This window comes from Trachurus japonicus, chromosome 11 (assembly GCF_045865225.1).
Source record: "Trachurus japonicus isolate A0001 chromosome 11, Traja_1.0".
NCBI classification, from domain to species: Eukaryota; Metazoa; Chordata; class Actinopteri; order Carangiformes; family Carangidae; genus Trachurus; species Trachurus japonicus.
The window spans coordinates 12,329,695-12,335,694 of record NC_140917.1 but is presented as its reverse complement, the minus strand read 5'-3'; positions in this window follow the sequence as shown (position 1 = coordinate 12,335,694).

The window sequence follows — 6,000 nt, the reverse complement described above, 5'->3', positions numbered from 1 at the left end:
ACCATACAAGTGTTCAGTTTGTGGTCGACGCTTCACTCGGAGTAACAGTTTAGCTGCACACATGAGAAAACATGCCGATGACAACACGTTCAGCTGCCAAGTGTGTGAGGCCAGTTTCAGATGGAAAGGATGCAAGGACCAGTTCAGAAATGTTCGTAGACGACCAATAGGCAAACGGCGTCAGAGGCGTCGTCTTGGCAGCGACAGTAAACCAGTCTGAAGGATTCAATGCTCTGCTGTTGTCTGGACATGGGTTAAAGTTCACTGTGGTAATACTAGTACTAACACCAATCTGTGAATTGGTTCAAGAAAACATCGCAGACGTTTTTAGGTGTGGTGTTTATAAGTTTGGTCATTTTGATAACTTGATTGTTGTGTGTTGCATAAGGACCGATCTTATGTGTCCAAATATGAAGATGTTTATGTTTCATTCTGATCTGATTGAAGTACAAAAAACCTAATTATGTTCTTGGGGAGTTTCATTCTGTACAAGTTTGGAAAAATATCTGTATATTCTTGTGAGTTGTCTCTGAAATGTTCTTCCCTGTGGAGAAATAAATATGGAGGAACTGAGCCATGGACTAGAAGACTTTGCAATATGTTAGTTACATCAGTTAGTGTCACTTCAGGTACAGTCACACTAAACCTCAACAAATAGGAGCAGACTCCCAGATTTGAAAAGTCTGAGGTCAAGTTCATACTAATTTACGTGTCTTTGTCCACTCAACTACATAAAAAGAGGTGAAACACACTGTTTAAATGTATTTATTTAGTTGTGGATACTAGCAGATGAAGACTGTAATGAAATAGATCACACAGACAGTTTAAAAGTTTTAGATTGTAACCTCAGATTCATGATTTTGGTTTTTAAAAATCTTCCTCATTAGCATCAACAATTTTAACATCCAGTAAATCAATATGAAGTTACTGAAATGCTGTTCCTCATCTGCACTTTTCTGATACACTCACTACTTAAAGGATCATAGGGTAGGATTTGTGAGAAAATACACATGCGTTTTATGTTTTTTAAATAATAATGGGTGAGGAAGCGTTCAAAACCAAAAAGAATGAGCCACCCGCGTATCTCTCCATTGCCTTGAACGGGGTCTGTGCTGCATAATGCGCTGCAATTCAGGGGGTGAATTTCACGCGCTGACGTCAGCGATTCCCCGACCGCCTTCGAATGGGTCGGTAGCACTACATAATACGGCCCGCGACTTACAGCGTACCTACCGCTCTCTTGCCACGTAGGTTGCCGCTTATTTCACACAAGTACTGAGTAACTGCAGCTCACTTTCCCCCCTGTTTCCCCCGTGCATTTACAGTGTAACTAGGCTGCGTTTTAGCGCGTAACTTACATCCTGCTTCACACCAACTTCCACAGAAGTACAGGGTAACTCTCGCTGTTTTACAGTTTAACTAGGCTGCGTCTTGGCACGTAACTCCTGTCCTACTTTACACCAAATTACACAGTAACTCTCGCTCACTCCGCCACTAATTACCCCGCATTTTACAGTATAACTAGGCTGTGTCTTAGAGAGTAACTCCCGTACAATTACGTCCTACTTTCCCCGGACTTACAGTGTAACTCCTGCCAGGTACATTAGAAATTAAATAAGTCTACTGTACAATATGAGCACAGTTGCAATCCATGTTTTCCAAAAGTGTCAGCAGCGACATTTCACCTCTATTTCAGAGATTTATTATTCATTATTTAATTGTATGGTTTGGAATAGGTGAGAAATGGGTATAGAGTGTGGACATTTTCCAATACAGTAACAGGCTGGCTGGTAGCAAACTTACCTCTCTAAAATGCACATCTATGAAAGTCTAGTTCTGTCATCCAAGGGCAAAACACAAACTATACAGTAATACATCCACAATAATGAGTCATTCGGAGAGTTAGAAAATGTTTTTATTATTTATTAACCAGAAAACACATGACACATCCACATCCATGATCATTCATAAACTTTAAGTACAGTAAGTACCCTACTGTAAGTGAGCACTGTTACCCCTCCTTAGTCTGCACCTACACAGTAGCTGTCATGCACCTACACACTACTTGTCTTAGAGTTACCCAGTAAGTAGAGGGTAACGGGCTGTATTATAAAGTAATGGCTGTTACTCCCTCCTTAGTCTGCACCTATACAGTAGCTGTCATGCACCTACACACTACTTGTCTTAGAGCTACCCAGTAAGTAGAGGGTAACGGGCTGTATTATAAAGTAATGGCTGTTACTCCCTCCTTACGCTGCACCTACACAGTAGCTGTCATGCACCTACACTGTCCTTGTCTTAGAGTTACCCAGTAAGTAGAGGGTAACGGGCTGTATTATAAAGTAATGGCTGTTACTCCCTCCTTACGCTGCACCTACACAGTAGCTGTCATGCACCTACACTGTCCTTGTCTTAGAGTTACCCAGTAAGTAGAGGGTAACGGGCTGTATTATAAAGTAATGGCTGTTACTCCCTCCTTACGCTGCACCTACACAGTAGCTGTCATGCACCTACACACTACTTGTCTTAGAGTTACCCAGTAAGTAGAGGGTAACGGGCTGTATTATAAAGTAATGGCTGTTACTCCCTCCTTAGTCTGCACCTATACAGTAGCTGTCATGCACCTACACACTACTTGTCTTAGAGTTACCCAGTAAGTAGAGGGTAACGGGCTGTATTATAAAGTAATGGCTGTTACTCCCTCCTTACGCTGCACCTATACAGTAGCTGTCATGCACCTACACACTACTTGTCTTAGAGTTACCCAGTAAGTAGAGGGTAACGGGCTGTATTATAAAGTAATGGCTGTTACTCCCTCCTTAGTCTGCACCTATACAGTAGCTGTCATGCACCTACACACTACTTGTCTTAGAGTTACCCAGTAAGTAGAGGGTAACGGGCTGTATTATAAAGTAATGGCTGTTACTCCCTCCTTAGTCTGCACCTATACAGTAGCTGTCATGCACCTACACTGTACTTGTCTTCGAGTTACCCAGTAAGTAGAGGGTAACGGGCTGTATTATAAAGTATTCTTTGTTATTCCCTCCTTAGAGTGCAAATACACTGTAATTGTCCTGCAACTACACTGTAGTTGTCCCGGAGTTACCCAGTACCTACAAAGTAGCGGGCTGTATTATAAAGTATTCTTTGTTATTCCCTCCTTAGTGTGCAAATACACTGTAATTGTCCTGCAACTACACTGTAGTTGTCCTGGAGTTACCCAGTACCTTCTACTGCAGCTGTAACTACTGTCTAAGTAGAACCAGTAAGTTAGAACACAGTTTGTTTCACGAGATAACATCATCTGAAAGTACAGTAATACAAAGACAAAACTAACTGAAGTGTCCCTGACATCATAAAATAACAGATTTCTACTGGCTTTTGTTATTTACATTAAAGTTCAGTTTTGTTCCTTCTGTTATAAACTGTTTCATTTAGTTTTGATCCATCTGTCTGGTCCTTCTAGGTCTAAAATAGTCAGTCAAGTCAGTTTCATTTGACAAAATGTACTTTCTAAGTTAGAAGAGTCAAGTTGAAATGATCGTTGTGATACTACTATCACACTGGAGTGTGACACTCAGTAATGGAGAATGGATGGGCTCCTCCATAAAAGGTGATCTTGATCTTGATCCAGCTCCTTGGGCCAAAGCAGAGATCAGGGTCATGGGTGGCGTGCCATCTCCCTCGTCAGGTACCATTTTCATGGCATCTCAAAAACCTCACCTGTGTAGAAACATAATTATATATTGTATCATCAACTTCATCACATAAATGCATCACTGTAAAACAAAGTGAGAAAATTAATAACTTTGAACGGTACAGTTTTTCTCATCATGGAATACTTAATCCCGGTTTTACCTTTCACATCATAAATCATTAGCCTTTTAAACCATAACTTGTGATTTTTAAGCATATTAATCAATTACAAATTATACATATTTTTTTCTTTAACTATTGAGTAAATATTTTAACCATTTAAAAGTAACGTAACGTTAGCTAATGGAGCTAATGTGGACAGTACTAACACAAATACAGTTCCCGGTTAGCGTGGTTCAGGGGAAAACACACACTATTATCTTTAGCACAAGCTAACATTGCTAGCTGCGTTAGCATAGCTACTTAACTCACCAAGAGGTTGATAACGCGGTCAAACTGCCGTCGCACAGGTCCTCGGTTCATCCGTCTCGTCTCCCGGGGTGTTTGCTCTGTGTTTATATCAACATATCACATCGTAGACATTGCATAATTTCCCTCATCTCTCCACGTCGTCTCCTCCTGTCGTCCCTGGCTGTGTCAACAAGCTCCGTCCTCGCTGTGAGGTGGGACTTTCTACCTTCTCAACAGGCAACCAATGGCAAGTGAGCAGCTTCTGGTCTGACCAATGACAGATGGTCAAATCTGAGAGACTGTGGTAGTCAAATAGGATGAAATAAGTTGTCAATCACAGTCACTCACCTTTGACCATTAAAGCAGATAACAGCGGCACGGCCGTTTCGGCTAATGCTGTGTTCAAGGCAGGCTTTTGAAACCGTAAGTTACAGCTTCAAGTCACAACTACGACTTGGTAGCGTTCCAGGTAACCCGTAGCTCGTGTTTTTACCGTCCTGTTGTCTGTGAAAGTTCCCTATAACGGCCACTCGTAACTTCCGACCCGTGAACTCGTACCAGATCGAACTGGTATGACTTCACAGGAAGGAAAAACACAAAGTATGAGTTTCCTTGAACGCACCATGAGTTAGCAGCCCCCGCCCTTGTCAGGCATCAATTGGTCCTCGTGCTGCGTCACCACATTCACGCGCATCCCTTGGCTGCACACACAGCCCTTCATGCCGTTCTCTCCCCTCATTGGATAACACTTGTATCCCACAAGGAAAATTTTCTCCTCGGGTTACAGCAGAGCATAGTGACGGAGAGACTCGTGTTTAGGCTGAAATACTTCATGTAAGTGATTGCTGACGGAAAATAGGACTATTTAGGACTTATATTAACAAAACATTCCACTGATATCTGCTTTAAGTATTCCATGATGAGAAAAACTGTACCGTTCAAAGTTATTAATTTTCTCACTTTGTTTTACAGTGATGCATTTATGTGATGAAGTTGATGATACAATATATAATTATGTTTCTACACAGGTGAGGTTTTTGAGATGCCATGAAAATGGTACCTGACGAGGGAGATGGCACGCCACCCATGACCCTGATCTCTGCCTTGACCCAAGGAGCTGGATCAAGATCAAGATCACCTTTTATGGAGGAGCCCATCCATTCTCCATTACTGAGTGTCACACTCCGGTGTGATAGTAGTATCACAACGATCATTTCAACTTGACTCTTCTAACTTAGAAAGTACATTTTGTCAAATGAAACTGACTTGACTGACTATTTTAGACCTAGAAGGACCAGACAGATGGATCAAAACTAAATGAAACAGTTTATAACAGAAGGAACAAAACTGAACTTTAATGTAAATAACAAAAGCCAGTAGAAATCTGTTATTTTATGATGTCAGGGACACTTCAGTTAGTTTTGTCTTTGTATTACTGTACTTTCAGATGATGTTATCTCGTGAAACAAACTGTGTTCTAACTTACTGGTTCTACTTAGACAGTAGTTACAGCTGTAGTAGAAGGTACTGGGTAACTCCAGGACAACTACAGTGTAGTTGCAGGACAATTACAGTGTATTTGCACTCTAAGGAGGGAATAACAAAGAATACTTTATAATACAGCCCGTTACCCTCTACTTACTGGGTAACTCGAAGACAAGTACAGTGTAGGTGCATGACAGCTACTGTATAGGTGCAGACTAAGGAGGGAGTAACAGCCATTACTTTATAATACAGCCCGTTACCCTCTACTTACTGGGTAACTCTAAGACAAGTAGTGTGTAGGTGCATGACAGCTACTGTATAGGTGCAGACTAAGGAGGGAGTAACAGCCATTACTTTATAATACAGCCCGTTACCCTCTACTTACTGGGTAACTCTAAGACAAGTAGT